At 50.3% G+C, this 26871-nt stretch overlaps 6 non-coding genes across 6 annotated transcripts; 3 read left to right on the plus strand and 3 right to left on the minus strand.

Moving 5' to 3' along the window:
- The first annotated feature begins 255 nt into the window (after positions 1-255).
- LOC139707502 (U1 spliceosomal RNA) lies at positions 256-417 on the plus strand. The gene has a single exon (XR_011709058.1). It is a non-coding gene; the product is annotated as a U1 spliceosomal RNA (small nuclear RNA).
- Positions 418-8447: 8030 nt separating this feature from the next.
- On the minus strand, positions 8448-8517 carry Trnag-ccc (transfer RNA glycine (anticodon CCC)). The gene has a single exon. It is a non-coding gene; the product is annotated as a tRNA-Gly (tRNA).
- A 1768-nt stretch (positions 8518-10285) lies between these two features.
- Positions 10286-10359, plus strand: Trnan-guu (transfer RNA asparagine (anticodon GUU)). The gene has a single exon. It is a non-coding gene; the product is annotated as a tRNA-Asn (tRNA).
- A 6972-nt stretch (positions 10360-17331) lies between these two features.
- On the minus strand, positions 17332-17403 carry Trnaq-cug (transfer RNA glutamine (anticodon CUG)). Its single transcript has one exon. It is a non-coding gene; the product is annotated as a tRNA-Gln (tRNA).
- A 2517-nt stretch (positions 17404-19920) lies between these two features.
- Positions 19921-19991, minus strand: Trnag-ccc (transfer RNA glycine (anticodon CCC)). The gene has a single exon. It is a non-coding gene; the product is annotated as a tRNA-Gly (tRNA).
- A 5156-nt stretch (positions 19992-25147) lies between these two features.
- Positions 25148-25221, plus strand: Trnan-guu (transfer RNA asparagine (anticodon GUU)). The gene has a single exon. It is a non-coding gene; the product is annotated as a tRNA-Asn (tRNA).
- Positions 25222-26871: the final 1650 nt, after the last annotated feature.

The following is a 26871-nucleotide window of genomic DNA, read 5'->3' on the forward strand; positions in this document are numbered from 1 at the left end:
CGGGGCGGGGCTCCTTCTGTGACGTCATCACAGGGGCGGGCGTATGTAGATAAGGGGGCGCGGGGGCTGCTGAGCGGGCACCTGCAGCACAAAGGCCATCCACTTGCTGTGCTGTGGGAGCAAGCGCACGGCTCTAAGCAGGGTCCACTCGCTGTGCGTGAGGACTAAGGAGGCCCGGGATTGCGGCTGTGCAGTGACCGTGTGTGTACAGTGGAGGGCAAGGGAGGCTATGCTGCGAGGGCAGGCGAGCGAGTCATACTTACCTGGCAGGGGAGATACCATGATCAGGAAGGTGGTTTTCCCAGGGCGAGGCTTCTCCATTGCACTGGGGAGGTGCTGACCCCTGCGATTTCCCCAAATGTGGGAAACTCGACTGCATAATTTGTGGTAGTGGGGACTGCGTTCGCGCTCTCCCTGGCAAGTTTGTTGCTTAAAAGAAGATCTTAGCTCTTAAGATGATGTATGCCTTGCAGCACTAACCTCCGTTGTTCTTGGTGGGATTTTGCTAGAACATTGAGATAGAAAATTGCTTTCTAGCAAGCTAAGGAGAGTGTCTTTTTGTTTTGAATTGTAAAAGGCTTTTTCCTATCAAAGCAGATACTTTTCTGCAAGCAGGTTTCTACACACCCCGCCTTTCCTCCCATTTACCGAAGGTGACTGACGATCTCATTCTCCTATTGGTTTCTGTAGTTCTATTGAATAGAAATTACCTGGCCCAACGGAGGACACTCTTCCAAGGCGCGTTCTCTACCACACTGGTTCCCCCTCCCTTGGTACCTCTGGGACTAATTCCAAGACCTTCAAGCTCCCAGATGGTCCCGATAAGACACCCAAGTGGATTAAGGTGGAGCGCGGCTCTCTCTCCACATCCCCCCCCCCAACAAAAAAATAATAACACCACCACCCCAAACCTAGATGCACGGGGTTACCAGCGGAGTATTCAGAACACTGCAAATACAGGTCCGGAGGTCTACAGGTCTGATCTAGTTTGATGAAAAGCCTCTCTTCTCTCCAACAACGTGGAGATTTCCTTCCTCATATAAGATTCGTGGACCACGACAGGTCAACTCTTAGCGCCTTACTGAGAATACTTGAGTTTTAAAGTGTCTAGGAATTTCCTTTTCTCAAGGCTGTTTTCACTACTAAGGCTCTAGATCCTTGATGGAGGAGCTTCTGAACAAAAGCAGCCTTCCAATGCAGCCACTGGGCGGGAGTAGCACAGAGTGTGGGATTGGGTTCCCTAGAGTCTTAGGAATTTGAAGAATGAAATCCACTGGACGGGGGTGACAGCAAAGTAACAGGATTTTGCCGCAGTCTGGCTGGGCACAAATCACTAGCCACAGAAGCAGGAACAAACTTTATTTTTAAACTGTAGGAAAACACTTCACACAGCTCCCGGGGAATCATCCTGAATGCCAGGAGGCTTGTCCAGGAACCCCCAGCCCGAAATATCTCTCCCGGAAAATCCCTCCTCCTGCACTTCCCCAACCAATGGGAACTCTCGGGGAATCCCCGGAAATCCCCACGAGAACTCCAAAATAGTGCGAGAACTCAAAAGTTGCGGCAGAGGCGGATAGGAATGCCTCGCCTGTCAATCAATACTGTTGGCAAAATGCCAGGGGCCATACAGACTCAGCCGTGGCTCTCAGCAGGATTTATTGAGTAGTAGAAAGAAGATGGAGCTCACAAAGGGAGGGGGTCCCAAGAGAGGCATACCAGAAAATGGCTATTATCTAGTGGTTTATGTGAATCTACATGAGCTATTTGAGCTAGCCCCCACCCAATCCTGAGTAAGGCATTCCGTGTCCATGGCCTCCTCACCTGTTCTTTGGTCCAGTCAGGTTACTCTGTGTCCCTTTGTGATGGGGGTCGAGGAACCAGACAGCAGGTGTCTTACCAGTTTGTTTTTGTTTCATTTTTCTCTGCTAACCCAGAAGTAGGCCTGGCCTGGATGAAGCCTGCCTTGTGTCTGTGGTTTCTCAGCCCTGCTGAATAAAAACCTGACCTGAAGGAGTCCAACTCTCCTACCTGCCCATTTTTACCCTTTCTCCTGCCTCACTTGGATACTGTCAGACAAACTGACATTACTACAAAAGCATTAGGTTTTGTCTCCCTTTGGGAAGCTAATTCTTTTGGTCCTGGATCCACCAGTGGCCCGTGGGCTGGCTCCATGAATGTGCTATGCCTCAATTTTGCAAATGTCTTATGAAAAAAGAATAATAAGTACTTCGTGGATTTGTTGCATGACTCAAATGTGATGATCTAGTGCAGCCTGCATTAAACCTAGGCTGGAAGGAAACAACCTCCAAGCTTAGTTCTCTCCCTTAATTATGAAATACAAAAGAAAAGTGCATAGGATTCTTGTTAGCTGCCGAGTGGGCTGGACACTGGACCCCCGTCTGTCTGCTTCCTTATCGCTTGTTTGCCTCAAGGCTGAGCACTCAGCCCCACTCAGAGCTGAACAAGCAGCCCACTCAAGGGTGAACACTCAGGCCCACTCAGGGTTGAGCACTCAGCCCCACTCAAGTGTTAGAGTCTGTAAACAAGTCAAAATAACACCTGGCATTTTGCCAGGGGAATGTTAGAGTTCGTAAACAAGTCTGGATGGTGCCTGGCAAAATGCCAGAGGGAGTGGTTTGAGAAGTAACAAAAGTGAGCCATTAAGTGTGGAGATTCCTGACTGGTTGACTGTTGTATCTAGTTTATGCTAATTAGATAAGCTGTGTGGAATGTATGAATACTGCTCCTGTCCTGCAATAAACGGCTCCTACTCCTGCTGTATCAACGTACACAAGTTATTCGTCACCCCCCGGTTATTTTGCTGCAGCCAGCCATACTGCAGCACTCAAGGATGAACACTCAGCTCCCACTCAGGGGTGAACACTCAGCCCCACTCAAGGGTGAACACTCAGCCCCACTCAAGGATGAACACTCAGCCCCCATCCTTCTGGTGCAATGGAAATCCACATCTGACCCCTGCCCCCCTCCCTTTCCTCCTCTCTCTCTCTCTCTCTCCCCTGTCAATCAGACACCACCGCAAAAAGACCTCTTGGTTGTTCCAAGTGTCCTGGTCACTTTCCTATCACTTCTGCTTTCACAACATTTGAATGAGTTGGTATTTTTGGTTGTAATATTCATTCACAGTATTGAAGAATAAGGAATTTAAAATGGAGTTTACAAAACATGCCCACAAACAGGATTTCTTGTTAATACATGGTGTGTGTGTGTGTGTGTGTGTGTGAGAGAGAGAGAGAGAGAGAGAGAGAGAGAGAGAGAGAGATATGCTGGAAGTAACTTAAATGTTCATAGAGAACTAATGGTTACACTGTGATGCATTCAGCCAGTAAAACACAACCATACAATAAAAGAGATTAATGAGATATTCAACAACGTGGATGCCAAAACATCACAAAAAGAGTACATTTAGTGTGCTCCATGGAAGTGAATGGAACATCACTTTTTCTGAGATTTCCTGGAGTCACTTCCACAGCAGCTGTCACCATGGCCTTCAGTGTCCAAGATGGGGACGTCAGAGGTAGAAATTCTGAATATAAAGAATCAAAAGATAGTGGAATGAACCTGATATAACTTTCCTATGTACATATATGAATACCCACAGTGACTCTCCACAGCACGTATAACCATAAGACTGGGATGCTAATGAGAGTAAGATGCACTGCAGTTTTGGATAAATACATCAAGATGTGCTCTACTGTCATGAATGACTGAAAAGAACAAGTGGGGAAAAAATCAATGACCACCCAGAATTAAATAAGCTCTCCGCCCAAGACACAGGACTTGGAAAACTATCCCTCCCTTAGTAGGACACAATCACACCTAAGCTGATGCCATCACAACTTCTCCAATGAACAATTTACCCAAAAGATGGTGAGATTACAAGGTGTCCGGGGCAGAGGATCTGGTGGCCACCACATTTTCAGTGCAAGAGATCTTCTACGCTGAGGTTCACAAGAGGACTGGGTTTGGCAGGGATGAGTAGGGGTCCTTGTTGGCTCTCTGGGTACCTTGGTTGACAGGGATAGGGAGATATCTGAGGATGGTTTAGTCACCCAAATTCGATATGTCCAATCCCCTGTGGATATGGCCTCTCCCAGAACCTGGCCACAGGGACTCCATTTCATGAGGAGCTGGCAACGCAGGTGACAGATACCTAGCACAAATGACTGGGGACAAGGAGGAACAGTAGGGATCTGGTGGAGAACTTGCTCAGAGCAGCTTTCTTCCCTGGACGAAAAATCAGGATGTGGAAGCAGAAATCCAGAAAATGAACTTTATCCAAGCTAGACAAAACGTCCCACCAGACTTGAAGTCAGGTCGCAGGATTCAGAAACAGAGTGCGCACACTGACTCCCTGGAATACACTCGCAGGGAACACTCAAACGTCATCAGAGATGTGTAACGACATCCAGAGAAACTACCGACTAACCCAAGGATCTCACTTCTACCCAGAAAATGTGATAAAGTCACCTTTTGGCTCAGAGCAGCAGAGGACACCTTCCCCGGAAGTTTCCAACATAGGCCACATTCGCTGCCTTAGTTCACCAGTTTCTCATCCTGAGGTGACATTTTATGCAAACTGTCATATTATTTTCCTTTTCTTGGCCTTTATACAACTCTCTGGGTCCACCATGACCCCATGATTGTCAGGGTGACACTTGGGACTCTGAGTTCCTTGGACACATAGTACATACTACACTTCACCTGAGCCACCCTGTGATAAAGATGTGTCACCAATGCAAGATTGGGGTGCCTGAAAACTCTTTCATGTATGTTTGGGATTGTTTGTGTGTTTGTAAGATGAGGGGAATATGGTTTTTTTTTTTTTAACAATGAATATTTGTTGAATATAAATAAAAAGCAATCAAACATGTTTAATATTTATACTGATACTCAAACCAGATCATACTCACCTGCCTGTCACTCAAAATCCACCATACATGGCCTCACCAGGGAGCAAGGCTCTGACACTTAGACACGTTGTTTTCCTGAGAGTTGGCCAAGCTGACTCCATTCCAGAGTCTGTATCAGGACCCTACAGTTGGGCTGGGCATGGTGGCCCACACCTGCAATCCAGGCAGCTGGGGAGGCTGAGACAGGAGGGTAGTGAGTTCAAAGCCAGCTTCTGCATAAAGCTAAGCAACTCAGTGAGATCCTGTCTCTAAATAAAATTCAAAATAGGGCTGAAGTTGTGGCTCGGTGGTGGAGTGCCCCTGAGTTCAATCTCCAGTACCACTCTGCCCCAAACAAACAAAAACCCTACTGTTGGATGGTTTTTATTTTATTTTTTCTATTTATTTATATATTTATATATTTATTTATTTCTACAAGCTGGATGGTTTTAGAAATCCCATAATGTAAAGGAATCCAAGAGCACTCATTCCAGGGTATATGTACCCAAGTTCCCTTACATTTTATACAGTGTTTATGTGAACAAAACACTGCAATATTAAATAGGTACAAATATAGTCAATAAAAATTGATAAGGCATCTCAAAATAATCTGTATGCATTGCAGGAAAGCTCCTCTGGCCTCAGTTGTTAAAAGGGAACCTGAGCACATTATTATTTAAAGAGCAGGAGAAGTAAAAGAAAGGTACTGGGGAGTGAGATTGATGGCGTTCTGTGCAGGCAGAAATGTGCCATAATGAACCTCTCTACTAGGGATAACTCTAGTGCATCAATAAACAGTTTAAAGAGCTTATTTGAGCATTTAGTGCTTCAAAAATGGGGCTGACTATAAACAACTTAGCACTCTGCTGGGTGTGGAAACAAAGGAAAGGTGACAAATGTTCATGGGAAGCAGAAGAAAGAAACATGTTTGGGTGTTTTCCCAGGAAGCTGCCTAGCTAGAGACGAGTTGGTGGTTTCTGCCTGGGAGGGCTCAAGCTCTGTGTCACTGTCCACACCTGGCCTTGGCTTGCTCATGTAAGAAGGCAAAGATCCAGGCCTTCACCCTCATAATAGCATGTCAACAAAACAACTTTGTGCAAACAGTTCCTCCTTTCCCCTGACTCTCATTGATAAGAAATTGACCAAAATTTGGGCACAGGCACCACTCTCTGTCATCATTATGGCTGGTTACTCTCTGTCTCAGTGAGGATTTCATAAATCGCCATTTCAGACTCATTGAAGAAAAATTCCTTTTGTGGTTCATCTTGAATTTTCTTGCTCTAATCACAATGGAACCTTCTGGCATACAGACCAACTTCCAAAACAGAAACCGACTTGTTAAAAAGGTTAAGAGATAGGTTGTCACTACGTTGTCCAGTGTGGCTCCAAACCCCTGGGATCAAGCAATCCTCCTGCCTCAGCCTCCAGTGGAGCTCAGACTAAGGACTAAGGCATGGGCCACCGTGCCCAGCAAGCAACATTCCCTTAAATGGGAAGATAAATTACAAGTAAAAAGTTGGAGAGACAGAAACTAGGTCAATATTTCTTTGTCTTCAAGACAAAGAAAATCATTGTGGGTAAAGAAGGATATTATATTACAATAAGGGGGTCAGTTCCCCAAGAAGATAAATATAACAATCCTTAATAAGCATGTCCCTAACAGGAGAGTGTCAGAATGTGTCGGGCAGAACCTGAAAGAACTGCAAGGAGATATAGACAAATGCACACTCTAGTTGGAGATTTGAGCCTCTCTCAAATTGTAATTGACAGATCCAGCAGGTAGAACGTCAAAGAGGGTAAGGTTAAACTGGAAGTGCCACCAGGTGATAGGATGCACCTGAGGTTTAGAGATTACTTCTTTCATTCCCAACCATGATCTGCCCTGAATGGCCCATAAAATATATCTCAACCAAGTTAAAGGAAGAAAAACCATACACAACGGAGCTCAACAAGCAATCACTAACAGAAAGACAGCTGGAGACCCCGAATTGGGTGATTAAAACCACACTGAAGTATACCAGATGCATCAAAATAACATTTCAAGAGGAATTCAATATTTTGGACAAACAATATAAATACAATCTATAGAAATTTATCAATAGAATCAAAGCAGTATATACAAAAGGAGACATAGTCTATTTAAGTATTCATGTATTTAAAACTGGAATCAACAACTCAAAACCTTGTAAACAAAGCACCAAGTCTAGGTAGTTGTTTTTTTTTTTTTAAATTAATTCTACTAATTAGGACAGGAGAGAGAGAGAGAGAGAGAGAGAGAGAGAGAGAGAGAGAGAGAGAGAGAGACCGGTGTGTGTGTGTGATACCAATTCCCTGTACAATTTCTTCCAGAAACTTTAAATCAAGGGACAACTTAACTATTTTATGAGGCAAGTTCTAGTTCAGCACCAAAATCAACAAAAGACCGGGGTATTGAAATAATCTGGGTTGCTGCCCAGGTTTTCAGAATCAACCTGGAGGGAGTTAGGAGAAAGAAGGAAACGGAGCCTGCAGGATTTTATAGGAGGGGGAGGAGGATGTACAGGAGAAGAGGGAAGAGGAGGAGGGGGGGGAGAGGGGGAACCAGGGCAGGAGGAGGGGGGGGGAGAGGGGGAACCAGGGCAGGAGGAAGAGGAGGAGAAGGATCAGAGGCAGGAGGAGCAGGGCAGGAGCAGGGGTACAGGGGGCAGGAGCAGGGGTACAGGGGGCTGGCACAGGAGGGGGGGGGGGGCAGGAGGAGCAGGGCAGGAGAGCTTCCCCGCAGACTGGAGCCAAATCTACTCAGTTCTGTTGTCCTGGCGTCTCCCTCTGAGCTCTTCCCGAGGCCCTTTCAAGAGAGTAAAGGACCGGTGGCCCTTGGCCAGTGCGCTGGAGTGGGCAGCACTTGGACTGGCTGCGAAGAGCGGGTGAAAACAGGCGGGGTCCACAGACAGGACGCAGCTTGGCTGGTCCCGGGCTCCTCCCACGTGGCCCGAGGCCATGGGGTGGGGGGCTGGGCTGCAGAGCCCCAGGGGATCCAAACTCTGCGCAGAAGGCAGGGCGCCCGTCGGGGGGCGAAAGCAGGAGGGTTAGAAGGGAGTGCCCCTCGCCGCGCTCCTGGGCCACCCTGAACTTTGCCCAGACGCCGCGGACTGACTTTGATCGGGGCCACCAGGCACAGGGGCGGCTGTCCGGCCGGCGGCGGCCCCGCGCAGAACCCGCGAAGCGAGTGGGTCTGGGCTCCCCGCCTCCCGGTCCCGTGGCCCTGCCATCGGGCGTTCCCTTCCGGGTCCCCTTCTGCACGGAGAACGGCCCAGTGATCTGTCCAGTGCCCTGTGCAAGTGCAGGAAGTGAATCCGTGCGCAGGAGCCTCGAGATCCGAGGAAAAAGGGTGGCGCGGTTTCGACAGTCTCAGCCTGTGACTGGCGAGGTCCCGTCCTGTGTGGCAATTGGGAAATGACACTGAAGTCGTGGGCTTTGTGGTCTTTCCTGACCAGGGTTCGCTGGAGACCAGGGGAAGGAAGGTGAAAGAGGGGCTCCCAGCTGGGCTAAGAAAAGGCGTGCATTGGCCGGGAATCAACCCGGGTCTCCCGCGTGGGAGGCGAGAATTCTACCACTGAACCACCAATGCCCCACGTTCTCATAATATCATGGGCCATCTCAGTAAAGTTTGGGGACGCGCTTCCCAACCTTACAACAGACGTGCTGCGCCCTTTGAAAGAAGCGATCCCCCTCACCCCAGATAAAACATTAAAAGGGGCTCCATGGACTTTCCAGGATGGAGGAAATTTTGTATCACTTCATCTAAGAGATGGTTACTTCTTGTCAAAAGTCCCGTGCTCCCTCACTGAAGATCCCTGCGCTTTAGCCTCTGTTACACTGGAGTCATTTACTGTTAGCAAAATAAATGCTAAAAATTGCTGGCGCTGGGCTGGTGCTAGAGCGGAGCCTGGCACGTGTGAGGCGCTGGGTCCGGTCCGCAGCACCACACAGAGATCAGTACAGTTACAGTGGACACGCGTTAGACTTGACCTAAAATATCCAGGTAGCCTTGAATCTCTCTTCTCACTTCTCATTTGGTTTTAGAAAGGCCCCACTGAGGTTGCAAACCCGAACCAGAACAAGCTGGTTGGCACCTTCGGACGATCCAGGGGCAGCGCCTCACTTTTTGAGGCTTGCGCTTTGGGGAGGACTGGCCCTGTCACCTCTTGGGCAGGGAAAGGACCGCTCCAACCTGTCCTCTAGGCCGAGGCGGGATACGCACGTAGGCTTTCCTTTCCCAGACCCGGAGAACTCTGGAGCCCAGGCAAGTGTCGCCCTGGCGTCCAGGTAAGCGGCCCAGGGCCGGGAGGTCAGAGTGGATGGAAAGAAAAGGGAGGCCACGTCCGCGGAGGGCCCTGCGCTCTGGGATCCCGGCCGAGGCTGCTGCGGACCGGGCGGAGCGCTGTCCTTGGTGTGCTACGCCGAAGCGCGCGAGACGCCGCGGGGCGGCTCCTCCGCGTCCTGTCCAGGCCGAGGAGCTGGAATAGGCGACAGCTCTGCGGGGACGGCCGCAGGTCGTCGCCTTTACCGCGCGTTCCCGCCTCTGCTTTCCCCTTTCTTCTCTCTGGGCTGCGGTGGGAACCGATTCCGTCTCGGAGCGTCGGCCCTAGGCGCGTCGACGTGCACCTCGGCCCACTCCCGTCGCGGGGTGCAGCGCCACGCCGCCGCTCCCCGCTGGCCGCCGCCTCTGAGGCCACCCGCTCCCGGCGCGGCCACTCGCCCACCCCAGCCCCGGAAGCTCCGGCTGGGACCGCGCAGGCCGTGCGCAGGGCTTCCCGGCCTCCCGGGGTTACCGGGAGACCACCGCGAGGGGAGCCTTCTAACAAGAACCTCGCCTTTGCCGAACTCTGGGAAATCCGCCCTCGGGTTCTTCGGGGGACTCCTACGTGACGACGTCCATGGCTTAATCCAGCAAGTCCTAAGGGAGCGCCCGAGGAGGGCCGAGTCCGGGAGTCGGCGAGGGGACCCAGGACCACGTCCTCGACCTCTGCCGTCGTGGAGCCCCACCGATGCACACAGAAATCCGAAATGCAGGGGCGAGCGACCGGTCGTGTGGGCATAGGACTTTCCCAGGGTGATCGTGGCGCAAAGAACAGACAAGGCCACCGCTAGGACCCACCCGGCGTCTCCCCGGGCTGCGACTCCTGAGACGGGGTGACTTAGCGCCGGGCCAGGGCCTTTCCGCGGCCCTTCTGGCTCGAAATCCCGCAGTCGCCAAGTCTCCTAGGCGACAAACACCGCGATTCACGCTGTGAATCCCTGGATGCCCTTGGCTTTGGAACTTGGTTGGGCGCCCTGCAAACCCTAGGGCGCGTCGTCATTCCTCCCCACCACCTAGAGAGGGGACTGCGGACTGCGTCTCTGTGGCGCAATCGGTTAGCGCATTTGGCTGTTAACCGGAAGGCTGGTGGTTCGAACCCACCCAGGGACGCCAGCGAACTCTTTTAGCCTCCTTCCCGCTCTCACGCAGCGGGACACTTACAGAGCACGACCTCCTCCTGCCACAGTCATGCCACCAGGCCTTCCTACAATATCTGATGGCATAGCGGTCTGGCACCTGAGACACTTTGAATTCCCAGGGACAGGAGGCCAGGACGACCAAGGCGAACCCATTCATCAGCAACCTGAGATAGACATCAGTATCCTGTCTCCACTGGGAGCCTGGATTTGGGGATTGCTTTGTCTATATACTATTGCCACCTTCATCAGATTTTCGATCCTCTTTTTTTTTTTTTTTTTTTTTAATTTTTTAAGCCTGTCTTCCTTAGTGTGTGCTATCACTATGAGAGTCTAGCAGGTGCAGTGCTTAGCCAAGGGGCTTTCCATCAGAAGGTCCCAGTCGACATGACACATACACATATTCCGTCGCGTTTTCTGAATAGCTGAACTTCCTGGATGCTTTAAAGTCCTCCAATAACTAGTTGTTTTCTGTGGTGGCCTAGTCAGGGCTGGAGAACTCTGCCCAAGTGACCACAGCTTTCTGACAAGCCACCTATCCAAAGGAAGTGTGTTAGTCAGCTTTACATTGCTCTGACAAAATACCTGAGAAATCAACTTAGAGAAGGAGACATTTATCTTTGGCTCCGAGGTTCAGAGGTTCCAGTTCATAGTTGCTTGGGCCCATCATTGTTGGCTTATGGTGAGGAAGAAGGCCATCCCAGTGGGAAACGCTTGACAGAGCAGAACTCTTCACCCCAAGGGTGCTGGGAAGCAGAAAGAATGAGAGTATTAAGAAGGGTCAGAGACAAAACATACCCTTCCAGGGCATGCTTCTCTGGCTAACTCCTGGTTCCACCACCTCCCAATGTCCATTTAATCCTGGACCTACCAATGGATTAACCAGAGCCCTCGTGATCCAGTTGCTTCTCAAAAGCCCCACGTCTGAACGTTGCTGCCCTGGGGACCAAGAGTTTAACCCAGATCCCAGCTACAACAGGAGGAATATCTTGGTGCTTCTAGCCATGGTTTTCCTCCTCACCATTCCTCTCTTCTTCATAAATATGGGTTTGGGTACATGACAGCGCCAGTGCTCCCTCCTGTACAATGCAATGAATTAGCATCCAGATAAGTGTCTCTCTATTTTTCTTTAACACAAGTAGACATGGCTTTCAAATTAGCCCATCCAGTCCACATCATTGGCGCCAAGAGAATCCTGCCCCCTGTAACAGGTACCTGAGGGCTGTTGGATGTCTTTCCTCAGCTCTCCTCAATATTTGAACTCTTGGATTTTACATACTTCGTGTGGTTAATGAACAAGGAATTTGTCTCTCTCTTCTCTTGTCATCAAATGATGAATGCAGGTTACAGCTCTCGTGATCTGATCATTCCATCTCCTGCTCACACAGGAGCTTTGGGGATTCCCCATCTCCAAGCCATAAGAGGACTTGAACTTGGCCATCACTTCTCCTGGATCTCCAGCTGGCTGACTTGTCATCTAGGACTTTTGGTCTCCATAATCATGTGAGCCAATTCCTTTCAGTAAGTTTCTCTATACATATCATATTTGGACCTTCTTGGGTTTGTTCTCTGAAGAACCCAGACCAAACACAGAATTTGCAGCAGTTTTGTTCACCATACTTTTGAAAAAGGAAAAGAAAAGAAGAAATTGTGGACAGTTCTCAAGAGTAAGGATCGTGTTCAACATTTCCTTCAAGACAAAGTGCTAAAATTATTTTATTGAACCTATTTCAGTAAAATAGTTTTAGCCTTAGTGTCTTCTTTCTTGTTTATTTGTTTGTTTATTTATTTATTTATTGGGCTGGGGATGGACCCCAGGGCCTGTGCATAACCTTAGTGTTTTCTAAACAAAGTTCAAATCAAAGAGAAATATATTTTATTTGGCGAATGCATTTTAAACGTAATTCAGATATAATCTTAAGAACTCATAAGAGAGATCCCCTGTGGCTTCTTTCCCAGTTTGCTCCAATTGTAACTTCATGGTAATATTTGAAAAATGGTGTGGTGGGAGTTAGACATGCTTATACCATAGAACCAGGATATAGCCATTGGCACAACCAAGTTACACAACGTCTTCATCACCACAAAAATCCATCACCTTTTCAATGGCTCTCTTCAGGACGGCCTCTCCTTTCCTCTTTAACCTCTGGCTACCACTGATCAGTTTCCATTCCTGTAACTTATTCATTTAATCAATGGTAGGTGAAGGGAATCCTATACAAAGCCCTTGGAACTACTGTTTTTCACTTAGTGAATTTCTCTGGAGAGTCATTCCAGTTGCTGCATCAACAAGTTGTTCTTTTTGTATTTCAGAAGCTGCACACTTTGCCTTGCTGCAGATAAATTTGTGTACCTATTCACCCAGAAAAGGTTATCCACATTTTTCTCTTTTTGGGAGATATTAAGAATAAAGTTGCTCTGAACTATAATACACAGGTATTTGTGTGAACATAAGTGCTTATCTCTCTGTGATAAATACTGGAATGCAATTCCTAGGTCCTATGGCAGATGCATGTTTACCTTTAAAAACAGACTATAAAAATACTTCCTAGAGTGGCTGTAACATTTGCCATTCACACCAGCAATATAGGTGTGATCCAGGCTTCCTTGAATTCTTGCCAGCCATTGATGGTGTCATGCTTATTTTGGTTTTTGGTATTTTGTTTGGTTTGTTTTAGTACCAGGGATTGAAACCAGGGGCACTCAGCCACTCAGCCACATCCCCAGCCCTATTTTGTATTTTATTTAGGCACAGGGTCTCATTGAGTTGCTTAGTGCCTTGCCATTGCTGTGGCTGGCTTTGAAATAGCAATCCTCCTGTCTCAGGCTCCAGAGCCACTAAGATTAATATTTATTTTGTTGTTTGTTTTTAATGAGGACATCCTGATTGGTGTGTACTGATATCTATTTAATTATCAGATCCTTAGTGGCTGATGATGTTAGGACTTCACCAGTGAATCTGGGCTTGAGGGAGGGCACAATTCAGCTCATGATAATATGCATTCTGTTGCTGCAGAGGATTCTAAAATTGTCAATTAAATTCTGCTGATGGATTGTGTTGTTGGGGTTCCTGTATCCTTGCCGATTCTGATGCGTTGTTGTATATGTTGTTGAAGATACTGAAGTCTGAAAGGAAAGTGACCACAACACTCGGAGCAACCAAGAGATCTTTATTGCAGCAGTGCAAAAGAGGAGAGAGAGAGAGAGAGAGAGAGAGAGAGAGAGAGAGAGAGAGAGAGAGACCAAGAGAGCAAGACCAAGAGCAAGAGAGACAGAAAGAGCCAGAGCAAGAGAGGGGCCAGGCAGGAGGGAGTTTTTATAGCCCAAATGTAATGGGGTCTCTGGGTCTGCAAGCTGCCTTGTTGGCATACAGTGAGTGGATCATACAGTAGTGTCATCGTCTGCCTTCAGGGAGATGGGGCAGAGGTCATTTGTGGGTTTCCAGACGGGTGGGGGTCGAGTGTTCAGCCTTGAGTGGGGTCGAGTGTTCAGAATTGACGCAAACAGGTGATAAAGGACCAGACAGAGGGGGGTTAAAGTGCGTGGGCTATCCTGCAGCTAAAGTTTGTTCAGCCTGCCCTGCAGACAACTTAGTTCAGCCTATCCTGCACCTAACAAAATATCTAATTGTAATTGTGAAATGCTCTATGTCTCTGTTCATTTCCATCCGTTTTTGTTGCATATGCACGTATGCCTTCTGTTATTTTTTAAAATACTCTTTTAGTTGTTAATGGACTTTCATTTTTATTTATTTATACGTGGTGCTGAGAATTGAACCAGGTGCCTCACACATGCTAGGTAAGCACTCTACTGCTGAGCCATCAGCCCGGTCCCTCTGTTGGGGTTTTTGTTGGATTGACCCTTTTATCATTGTGTAATATCCCTGTGGGTCACTCTATCTGATCTTAATACATCCAGTGCTGCTTTCCTTTGCTTAATGTCTGCAGGCATGGTATATCTCTGTCCATCCATTCTTTCCTACCTGCCTATATCATTATATTTGTCATTAGTTTCTTTGTAACCAGAATATACTTGCTTCATATCTCTTAATCCACTCTTCTAATCAGTCTTTGAAACATTTACATTTAACATACTTTATGAAATGAGCAGGCTTATGTCTACCATTTTGTTGTTCACTTTCTGTTTGTAACGTTTCATTTGTTTTCTGGGACCATTTTCTTTTCCTTGCCTCTCTGTGGGGGCTGCAATATATTTTAGAATTACACATTGCTGTATCCATAGTGGTTTTGATAAGATTGGTTTATATAGCGGTTTAGGTTTCTGTCTATATAGAGACACAGTACATCAGTGTCATTATTTTACTAGTTCAAGTGAGCTACAGAAAACTTACATGCCTTTTATATGTCTTTACCCTCCCTGTTTAAAATCTCATTATTTTAAACACTCCCTTGACATAAATGTAGAACCATGCCAAACAGTGTATGAATTTTTCTTAAACCATCAAACATAATTCAGGGAACTCAAGAGAAGGAAATGTGGTGTTGATTATTTTCCTCCTTTCTTTCTGACGTCTCAGATTGCCTTCTATTATTTCCTTTCTGTTTAGAGAGCTCCTAGGAGCCATTCTTTTATGGTAGAAGGGTGGGTGACAGGTTCCCTTGGGTTTCCTCAATGTGACAACTTCTGATTTCCGTTCAATTACTCAAGGTGCTTGTTGCTGTGGAGGAGCGTGGCTTGACCCTTGTTTCCTGGGTTCTTGAAACTTTGTGCCACTTAATTCTGTCTCCACGTTTTCTGATGAGCACTCCACTGTCATCTGAATTAGTTTCACCCTGTAGATAATTTGTTATCCTTCTGTTTTTCTTTGTAGGTAGCTTCTTTGTCTTTAGTTTTTAAAAGTTGGATTGCTATGCATCTTGTCATAAAGTTCTTTTGATTTTTTTAAAATTCCATTTGTGTTGGTACAACATCTCAAACCTGTAGGTTTCTGTTTCTTGCCAAATTGGTCATTTCCTTGCTTGGCTGCTGTTTCAGTCTCGTCCTTCAGCCTTTGATCCACACTCTGGTAACTGGAACATTAGACCTTTTTACGTTGTTTCCCAGGTCCCGGTCGGAGGGCTCTGCTGGTCTTCCACAGGAACCCTAAGGGCAAGGCTGGGAGAGCAGCTCAAGGACGAGCCCCAGGGTGAGGAGCCCCGCAGTTCCGGAGACCAGGCCCGGGCTCCGTGCAACGCCCCGACGCCGGGTGGGGCAGGGGACCAGGACCGGAACCAGAACTTTCCACACGCACTGCCAGGGCTCCCGCAGGCGCCAGGGACCACGCAGGAGGAGGAGCTAAGTGAGCCGTGGCCAGTGCCGTGGGGCGGGGCGCGGCTCGTGATGTCATAGACGGGGCGAGGCGTATGGAGATGAGGCAGCGCAGGGGCTGCTGCGTGGGCACCTGCCGCTCGCACTCCGAGGCTTTCCCGGGCTGTGGGAGAGGAGGTAGGACTGCTGCGCCAGGTGGGGTGGATGGGCTGCGCCAGGGCTAAGAGTACCCGAGAGTGTGAGAGTCAAGTGACCGTGTGTGTACAGTGGAGGGCGCTTGAGGCTGCGTTGGGCGGGAAGCTGAGACCCTCATACTTACTTGGCAGCAGAAACACCACGATCATGCAGGTGTTTTTCCCAGAGCGAGGCTTTACATGGAGGGCAGGGGAAATGCTCATTCCTCGCCAATCCTCAGCTCATGGCCGAGGCCTCTATATGAAGGCACAGAGTAACAAGAGGAAAGCACGCACGTTTCTTTAGTCGCAAGCTTTTCCTGCCACAGTGCCTTCCTTCCTAAGGAAGAGACACGGGAGTAAGCTGTGGACCCAGAGGTGTTTTCTACATGACATTGTTGAAGAGTGGACAGCAGTTAAGGAAGACCATGCCACAAAAGGAGAGTGATCTAAGGTGATCAGCAAGGAAAGGAAGCAAGGCCCACTCGGTTCATGTCGTGTCCCTGGCTCAGAGATAAGATGCTTCTTTCCTCTGGGTACAGGGGATCCCTCTCAGGTGAGGGTCTTAGGACCTGCTTCCATGGAGAAGGGGGGTGGGGGTGGTAAACTTTCCACTCTGTTCCCAAATTGCTTTGACTTCTGCCATTCAGTGTGCCCGTGCCTTGGAGCTGGGGTAGTGTTCCATCCCAGGCCTGCAGACCGGCCTCAGGGAAAGCGGGCTTCGTGCGTTTCCTTCCTGCACTCCAAACCAGGGAGCCAGCAAGCCGCGGGCCTCTGCCTCGCTGCACCGACCCCCTCCCGCCCGCCCAGAAAGGAAGGTGCGGGAACCCAGGCCCGGCAAGTGCTGGGCTGCGTCCGGGGCGGCGTGCCCGGTGGATGGCTACCGGAGGGAGCCTCCCTGAGCCGGGAGGAGCCACAGGCGGCGACCTGGGCTGGGCTGCGCCGCCCCCTGCGCCCTGCCCTTCCCGTTCCTGCTGGTCGCCAGCCGTGTGGCCTCCTGGGGCACCGCGGCGCGGCCGGGGTCAGCCCCTCCGTGGCTCCACGCCGCAGGGCCCAGAACACTGTGGGCAGTGGTCAGGACGCGAGCCTTGCCCGCAGCTCGGCTTCAGAGAGCACCGCACTTCGGCCCCGGCCGCGGCGCGACGCCTCCTCTCCCTGGGGCCCGGCGGGCTGCACCAGGTCCCCGCGGTCTCGGCTCGCCGCTCGGGCTGCAGCTCGTGTCCCCTGGCGCCCGGGACCTCCACGCCGCCGCTCGCTGGAGGGTCCGGCGACTCCGCTCTCTGCCCCGGGTCACCTCCGCAGAGGAGGCAGAAACTCTGGACAGAATCTGCCTATGCAGAGCCACCAGTGGCCGCCTGCATAGAGCACAGGCCTCGCAGCGAAGGCTTTCTCGGGGTGGTGGCCGCCGCCTTCCCAGCTCAGGGTCCGCGGAGGACAGGGCTGGGGCTGGGTCCTTCCTGGGTCCCTCGGAGGCCGGCTGGGGACTTCCGACAAAGAAAAGGGAAAGGTCCCACCGAGATTTGAACTCGGATCGCTGGATTCAGAGTCCAGAGTGCTCACCATTACACCATGGAACCCACAAAGGCAGCCTTTGAATCGTGCTCAGAGGTGCCCAGGGACGAACGGCATGCCTAGGGACCAGTGCCAAGGACTTCGTTTGTGCTACAAACACGCGGGGCCAATTGCTCTTTAGTCTCAGGCACAGGAAGTACCCGTGCGGCCCCCATCTTTCTCTGCCTCGGGTGAACACTTTCCTATCCTCAGGTGAAAGTTCTGCAATCGATACTGTGATTTTCCTTTTCCTGGTCTTCCCACTTTTCCCTTGACCCAGGGAAACCCCAGGATTGTCAAGATGGGACCTGGGACTCCGGAGTGCCTTGGCTTACAGGACGCAAATTAGGTAAAGGTGTATCATCAAGGGAGGATTGCTGTGCAGGGAACTCTCTTTTTCATATAATTAAGATAGGTTTGTTGGTCTGGGAAGGGAATATATTCTTTTTCACAATGAATGCAGATTTGTTGAATTAAAATAAAAACCAGTCAAACATGTTTTTTTTAAAAAATTTTATTAGATGTTGATGGACCTTTATTTATTTGTTTGTTTATTTATGTATTTATATGTGATGCTGAGAATTCATCCCAGTGCCACACATATGTGAGGCAAGTGCTCAACCACTGAGCCACAACCCCAGCCCTCAAACATGTTTAATGTCTGTTTTTTCTTTTCCTGGTTCCCAGGGATTGAACCCAGGAGCACTGAACCACTGAGTGAGACCCCTGGCCCTTCTTAGTGTTGGAGACAGGGTCCCCCTAAATTCCTTAGGGCCTCACTAAGTTGCCAAGTGTGGACTGGAACTTGCCACCCCCCTCTGCCTGGGCCTTGTGAGCCACTGGAGCAAGGGGAGGAAAGGGAGGAGGAGGAAGACAGGTAGGAAGGGGAGGAGGAGGAGGGCAGGAGGAGGAGGAGGGGTTGGAGGGGAGGGGGAGGCCCAGGAGGAGGAGGATGAGAAGGAAGAGGAGGAGGGAAGCAAGGGGAGGAAAGGGTGGAGGAGGAAAACAGGAAGGAAGGGGAGGAAGAGTAGGGCAGGAGGAGGAGGAGGGGGAGGAGGGGAGGGGCAGGCGCAGGAGGAGGAGGATGGGAGGAAGAGGAGGAGGAGGGGGAGCAAGGGGAGGGAAGGGAGGAGGAGGAAGACGGTAAGGAAGGGGAGGAGGAGCAGGGGCACGGGGAGGAGGATGGGGGGAAGAGGAGGAGCAGGGAGAGCAAGGGGAGGAAAGGGAGGAGGTGGAAGTGGGGAAAGAAGGGGAGGAGGAGCAGGGCAGGAGCAGGAGGAGGGGGAGGAGGAGGGGAGGGGCAGGAGGAGGAGGAGGATGGGGGAAGAGGAGTAGGAGGGGGAGCAAGTTGAGGAAAGGGAGGAGGAGGAAGAGGGGAAAGAAGGGGAGGAGGAGCAGGGGCTGGGGAGCGAGGAGGAGCAGGGGCAGGAGGAGGAGGAAGAGCTGGTGGAGGAGGGGGAGGAGGAGGACCAGGGAAAAGAGGAGTATGAGGAAGAGGAGGGGAGTAGGAGGGCAGGAGGAGGAAGAGGAGCTGGAGGAGGGCCAGGGGAGCTGGGGCAAGAGGAGGAGGAGAAGGGGGAGGAGGAGGAGGAGGAGCAGGGGCAGGAGGAGCAGGGCAGGAGGAGCAGGGCAGGAGAGATGCCCTGCAGAGTGGAGCCAATTATGCACTGCGGTGTGCGTGCGGCTGACCTTCAGAGGCAGGACAGAGGACACAGCAAGGGGAGAAGCCTACTCCGTTCTGTTGTCCTGGCGTGTCCCTCCGAGCTCTTCCTGAGGCCCTTTCAAGAGAGTTAAGGCTTGGCCAGTGCGCTGGAGTGGGCAGCACTTGGACTGGCTGCGACCCACACAGGCTTGTGCAGGCGAAGAGCGGGTGAAAACAGGCGGGGTCCACAGACAGGACGCAGCTTGGCTTGTCCCGGGCTCCTCCCACGTGGCCCAAGGCCGTGCGGGGGGGAGGGGGGCGGGTTGGGCTGCAGAGCCCCAGGGGATCCAAACTCTGCGCAGAAGGCAGGGCGCCCGTCGGGGGGCGAAAGCAGGAGGGTTAGAAGGGAGTACCCCTCGCCGCGCTCCTGGGCCACCCTGAACTTTGCCCAGATGCCGCGGACTGACTTTGATCGGGGCCACCAGACACAAGGGGCGGCTGTCCGGCCGGCGACGGCCCCGCGAAGAACCCGAGGCGCGAGTGGATCTGGGCTCCGCGCGGGGTGCGCACCGGGTGGCGTGGCGCTGCCGTCGGGCGTCCCCTTCCCGGTCCCCTTCTGCAGGGAGAGGGGGCCCAGTGTCCAAGTGCAGGAAGTGAATCCGTGCGCAGGAGCCTCCAGATCCGAGGAAGAAGGGTGGAGCGGGTTTTCAGAGCACAGAGGGAGCGGAGGACAGGCAAAGCGATACTGGGTAGCCGCCCTGTGCCTGCCGAGATCCCTTCCTGTGTGGCAATTGGGAAATGACCCAAAGTCGTGGACTTTGTGGTCTTTCCTGACCCGGGTCGCTGGAGACCAGGGGAGGGAAGGCGAAAGCGGGGCTCCCAGCTGCGCTAAGAAAAGGCGTGCATTGGCCGGGCATCGAGCCCGGGTCTCCCGCGTGGGAGGCGAGAATTCTACCATTGAACCACCAATGCTTGGGGTCACAAGCTTTGCTCCATACTGGTGACGCGGAAAGCAATAATATACAGACGTCACTATGAAGAAAACCATCTGGCTTCAAGAAGCCCAAGTCTGCAGCGGGCTCTGGACAACCAGGTGGAGACCCGCTACAGGAAAACACCAGAAATTCACCCGTTTTCGGTCCCTGGTCTTTTTCTGCCGCGAACCTACTGAAAGGTCATTTCCTCGCTTGTTAATCTATATAGCCCCTGCCCTGCCATGGGTGGCGGCTGCTAGGGGCTGACGAGTGGCGGGAACACGAGGGTACGGGAATAATGCCACACACAGGCTCCACTGAGCTGATTCACGCAGGCTTTCTTTTTCCAGAAGCAATCTCCCTGCAGCCCTGCCTGACTTTCATGGCCAGGATATGTCAAATTTCTCAGCCAACTACCTGCCATACCTGCAGGAGAAATGCAGGCCGGAAGTAAAGTCCATAAGAGCAGCACAAGTTACCCTGGAGGGGGAGGCTTTTCTGACCCTTTCAACAGGCGAGGCTCAGAACTCTCGGAGTAAAGGATAATTCCCTCTAATCTAAAAATCTGTAAAAATTGATGGCCACGGGTCCATTTAGAAACTGTCAGCATGGTCCAAAGTGACCTAGAGTTGTCATGGCAGAATGCACGTGCCAGTCTGCTGTCATTCTACTGTCAGTCACAAGTGAAGAGGTGGACCTGAGCGCGACTCTCAGGATCCACAATAAACCTGGAATGCAGGAGAGGCACTCTGTCCCTCTCCTCTCTGAGGGGACCCACACCCTCTCTCGCCTGACAGTATTCCCTTTCTCTTTTCCTTTCCCTTCCATAAACTCACGGGTGGTTTGAAGGGGTCTTCACAGGGCCTCGATTCCCACCAGGCCCCAACCCTGTAACACTGCCTCCCAAGCCCATCCTCCCGACCTTGAGACCCATGTCAGGTGTTTTCCCAAAGACCTTCAGAACCCAGCTGCACTCTTGGGTATGTCCCTGGGTTATTCTGCATCTGAGTGGTAATGGAGCTCTCTCCTCTCTCCTCCTTTCTGCATCCCTGGAAAGGACCAAGGATTGAGTCTGGCTTTGAGATTCTCATGTCCTACAGAGACTTACACAAGAGCCAATAAAGGACAGTTCCCAGGAATTCTGCCCTCCCCCACACCCTCTTTGGCCACCCAAGAGGCTGGTTCAGGGAGGAACAGTGGATGCTGGAGCCATAGGATGTTGTTCCTCTTTCTACCAGCCATTTGCTTTTGTCCACTTGTGCTTACAAGCAGCCTGGTACAGAATAGCACAGTCTTATCTTTTTCTGTCTGATTAACTTCTATAGCTGGAATTTGCTTTTATATTCAAAATGAGTGAACTAGGTCTATTCTGATGGGCAGGTGTTGTGTTGGAGATTCGTGGTCCAGTTAGACCCATTTCTACCACCTCATCGTGTGGTTCCTGTTTTTTTTTTTAAATGTAAAATTTCTTTGCATGTCCTTAAATCTCTTTCTGCCTTTTATAACTAGACTGTTCTGCTTCAAATGACTTTATGTTTTTCTATATCCATTCTAAATTCCATATCCCTGATCAGTTAAGATATTTCTTGTATCTTGGGTGCAAAGGACAAAGGCAATCTTCCCTAGTTCAGGACACATAACAGTGGCTTCTCTGAGCAAGGCCCTCTTTGTCTTCCATTATCTCCTGAGTGTATCCTACTCCTAGTAGCAAATGTATTTATGCTTTACTTGGGACAAAGGTATCATTCTAATGTAAGATGTTAAAGGCTAGGGGAAGCCGGGTGTAAAGTGTATAGAAATTCTGTGCACTGTCTACTCTATCTTTCACAAATCTAAATGAGTCTAATAGTAAAAGGTTATGAAAAAAGAGGGGAAACAAGGTAGGTGTGGGGACCCAGGCCTGAAATCCAGCAACACTAGAAGCTGAGGCAGGAGGATGGCAAGTTTGAGCCCTGCCTGTGCAACTCAGTAGTGCCCTAAGAAACTTAGTGAGACCCTATCTCAAAATTTAAAACATAAAAAGGGCTGGGGATGAGGCTCAGTGGTAAAGCACCCTGGGTTCAATCCCTGATAACAAAAAAGAAAAAGAAAAGGAAGGTGGAAAGACACTGATCAGCATCTCTCCAACAACATTTCTACATGACCAAAAGAAATAAGAAAGGAACTCAATATCATTGCTCATTCAGGAAAATAACAATAATATACCCTTACACACCCACCCGAATGGGTCACTTTTAAGAGATAGTTAAAAACAGGAGATTACAAGAATTTGTATCTTCTCTCCCAATGGGAAAAGAAAAACTTAAGTATCCTTATTTGCTGAGGACATGATTCTATCCATAGAAGACCCAAAGAACTCTACCAGAAGACTTCTAGGACTCATAAATGAATTCAGCAAAGGAGCAGGATATAAAATCAACACCCACAAATCAATTGCAGTCTTATACATAAATGATGAATCAATTGAAAGAGGCACTAGGAAAACTATCTTCAAAAAATAGAGAGAGATTCCCAAGTATATGCATATACATATACATTAGACCTCTACAATGAAAGCTACAGGACAATAAGAAAATAATTGAAGAACACCTTAGAAGATGGAAAGTTCTCCCATGTTCTTGGACAGGCAGAATTAATATTGTCAAAATGACCATATTACCAAAATACATACAAGAGAGGTCTTTCACCTCTCTTGAGATTCCCTCCTGCTCCAGTCAGAATGGCAATTATCATGAATACAAGTAACAACAAATGTTGGTGAGGATGTGGGGGGAAAGGTACATTCATATTTTGCTGGCAGCACTGCAATTTGGTGCAACCATTCTGGAAAGCAGTATGGAGAGTCCTCAGAACACTTGGAATGGAAACACCATTTGACCCAGTTATCCCACTCCTTGGTATACATCCAAAGGACTTAAAATCAGCATACTACAGGGACAGAGGTACATCAGTTTGACAGCAATTCACAACAGCTAATCTATGAAACCAGCCTAATGCTCCCTTTAACAAAGGAATGGGTAAAAAAGAAGGTGAAAAAAATATATATATAGCATTAGACAAAGGGGAATGAGGGGAAGGGAGGAGAATGGGAAGAGGAGAATACAATGAATAGGACCTAAGTTTCCTTTGCTCACATATGAATACACAACCAGTGTAACTCCATGTCATGTACAACCTCAATGGTGGGAAGTTATACTCCAGGTATGTGTAATATGCAAAAGACACTCTACCATCATGTATGTCGAAAAAGAAAACAAAGTATCAAAAATGAAAACATAAAAATAATTAGTATCTTTTCTTGTGGTGAGAGAGTAAGACAGTGCAAACATCCTGAAAACGGTTTGCTAGCTTCTCATGAAGTTTAAAATACACCTGCCCCGTGACCCAGCAATTCCATCACTAGGTTTGTACTCAAAAGAAATGAATGCACAAGGCCTCAGGTGACCCCTACGGGAATGTTCATAGCCACCTTCTTCTCCAGGGCTGCAACTAGACATAACCGGTCTCCATCCACTTTACTTTATTCACATTTTGGGACAACACCAAAACACTGATCGTGACAACAAATGGATGCATAGCAGAAACTTTATGCTGCATTAAAAAAAAAAAATGCAAACCACTGGCCAAAAAGTATGGTATTTGATCGAGAATTTCAAGAATAAAGCAAAACTAACCCTGGAGATAGAAAACACAGTGGTGATTCCCTTCAGTGAGGTTGTGGGGATGGGTGGAAAACAGACTCCACGGACTTCTTGAGCTGATGGCAATTTTCTGTCACTTGCCCTAGAAGAGGGTTCCTGTTGGACGCGATCCACGGGGCCATGCACTGAGGATGGGTGCAATTTAATCTGTGAGCTGCACTTCGCTTTTTATTGTCCCCCCACCCCGACACACACACACACACACACACACACACACACACACACACTTGGTTGGGGAACGTCATTCACTTACTATGGTTATTCGACCTTGTTTCCAAAGCCTCGTTGGAGTGCAAATCTCATCTCGTTTCTTATTTGGTCTAAAACGACCCCACGGATGACTGCAATATGTGAACCAGAAAAAGGAGGTCGACCACAACCACTGCATCAGAGGCAGCACCTCAATCCTCGGGTTCTCTGGTGACCGAGCCATGGCCAAGGACGGGGCTTCCTTTCTTCCTCCAGACCAGAGAGCTCCGGAGCCACCTGCAAGTTTGGCACTGGATGCGGCGGTGAGGATTGAAAGACAAGGGGGGCCACGTGAGTGCAGGGCCGGCCGTGACTCGGATTCGAAGCGAGGTTGCTGCGGCCACAGCGCAGAGTACTGACCACTGGACGGTCACGGCGCCGCGCGGGCGAGGACGGGCGGCGCCTTCTCGGTCCGGGTGGTGGACGTCCCTATGGTGGACGTCGCTCAGGGGTGCTACTCCGCGGCTCCCTGTTCACAGCAGCAGGTCGTCGCCTGTCTTGCTCGCCACCGTCCGTTTCCCCCTCCTTTGCTCTCCTTCGGCCACAGTGAAACTCAGTTCTGGTCCCTGGGGACCCGGCCCTGACGCAGGCTGCCCTCTCGCTGAAGTCTCCCGCCGGTCGGGCCCCTCCGCCCCTTCGTGCTCCTGGCCGAGGCCTTCGGCCGCCGGGTCGCTGCTCTCGCCCGCGCCCACCCCGCGCCCACCCCAGCCTCCGTGAGCCCCGGGACCTCGAGGGCGCTCGGGTGCACCGGGCCTTCCCGGCTTTCGCCTCCGCGGAGGCCTAGAAACTTGGCCGAGTCGAGGCTTCCTGCAAAGACCTTGGCCTGGGATCAAACGCTCGCGTTTCCGTTCTCAGGGTCCTTTAAAGCACTGACCCTGCGGCCCGTCCCAGGGCGGCGCGCTAGGGGGGGACAGGCCCACTCAGGGCAGGACGAGGAAGAAGCCTCGACCCCGGAGCCCAGCGGGCGTCTCCCGGGCGTCAGCTTTTGAAATCAGCGCCTGGCAGCTCGGGGTGGAGGCCATTCTGCTGCCCTCTGGCCCGGGAATCCGCCGATGGTCAGGTTTCCAACTGGCCGCGCTGATCGGGCGGCTTTTCTGAGCTCTGGGAATTTGCCCCGGATTCTGCAGGAGCCCCGGCGCGTTGCCTGGGGAAAACGGCTTAGTGTGCACGGGGCCCTATGGACTCCCAGCAGAGGACCCTCCGCGTCTCTGTGGCGCAATCGGTTAGCGCGTTCGGCTGTTAACCGAAAGGTTGGTGGTTCGAGCCCACCCAGGGACGCTTAGCCTCCTTCTTTGGCAAACAGCTCTTTGCCCGGTCGTCGTTTTAGCCTCCGTTCAGCTCTTTAGCAACCTCAGGGCGCTTGGGACCGCACCACCCTGCAGTGTAGGGCCATCTCACCCTTGTTCTGCCTTCCTGGACAGGCTGCCACCACTGAGGTCAACTCTGGGGTGGTTCTCTTCTTGTTTTTCATCAGCAGCAGAGTGGACAGGTACACTAGTACCCTAGCCCCAGGAGGGGGTCACCAGTGCCATCCCCAATATGATTGTCCACTTCCTTTAAAAAAGGAAAAAAAAAAAAAAAAAAAAACCTTTCATTCTTAGTTTTTGCAGTTTTCATTGACCTTTTCCAAGTGGTTTTGAAATTGGGTTGGTTCGAGATTTTATGTTGAAAAATAATGCTGCCCATCATTCTTGTACCACTACGTCATTTCCGTGGTGCAGAGAACTGGCCGAGCAATTGCTACATCACAGTGTTTACCTGATACTTCTAACTTTTGTATATTTTACAAATTTATCTCCCCAAGGAATGATGACAAATCATATTCCACGTTACTTCCAACTCTATCAATCGCCCTTTCTTTGTGAACTTGCCAGGGTGGCAGACTTTCTCTTCTTCTACCTATCCATGATTTTCCAGGAGGGGCAGTGCTAAGGCCTGGGGGGAGGGCCACATCAGCAGGCCCCAGTGGACATCACACACAGATATGCTGTTGCATGTTTTGCACAGCTTAACTTCCAAGATATTTTACAGTCCTCCAGTAACCATGATCGTTTCTTGGTAGTGACCTAATCACTCAGGTCCAGAGAAGACTGGCCTCTGTTGCGGGGTTCTACCAAGCCACCTGTGCAAAGGGAGGCTGTCAGCTCTTCCGTGTGGTGACAAAACACTTGAGAAAATCTGCTTAGATGAGAGAAGATTTATTTTGCTTCACGGTTTCACAGGTTTCAGCCCACAGTTGCTTGGCCCCGTGATTGTGGTCTTGTGGTGAGGCAGAACATCATGGTGGGGAGCGTGTGGCAGAGCAGAGCTATTCACCTCATGATGGCCAGCACGGAGCGGGTGAGGGGCTGGAGAGAGACAGAGAAAGAGAGGAAGGGGCCAGGAAGAAAACATACCCACCCAGGGCATGTTCCCAGTGATCTACCTCCTTCAACTAGGCCTCACTTCCTACAGTTTCAATGGGTTCCCAATAATCCTTCAGTTCCAAACCCAACAATGAATTAATCCATCGAGGAGATCAGAGCCCTGTGATCCAGTCATTTCCCAGGAGCCCCACCACTGGACTTTGGTGCCCTGGGGACCAGGCTTTCAACACATGAGCCTGGGGGACATCCCAGATCCAAACTACAGCAAGGAGGAAATCTGGGTGCTTCCTGTCAGGATTTTCCCTTTCTCACGGTCCTGTTTTCTTATCAAATCTTGGTTGGACTTTTCTAGTATGAAGGAAAACCAACAAATCCAGTCCTCCCTCCAGTGCCAATGGGGAATTAGCATTCCGAAGACTACTCTATATTATTCCTTGCGGGAAACAGCAGTGGCCACGTCCTTAAAAAGCAGCCTGTCTGAGGCCCAGGATTGGAGCCAGTGGCACCCTGCCCCCAGCAGGCACCTTGGGCAGACCTGAGCCCTGAGACTCTCAGGTGGCTT

The sequence above is a fragment of the Marmota flaviventris genome, chromosome 10 (genome assembly GCF_047511675.1).
Source record: "Marmota flaviventris isolate mMarFla1 chromosome 10, mMarFla1.hap1, whole genome shotgun sequence".
Taxonomy (NCBI): Eukaryota; Metazoa; Chordata; class Mammalia; order Rodentia; family Sciuridae; genus Marmota; species Marmota flaviventris.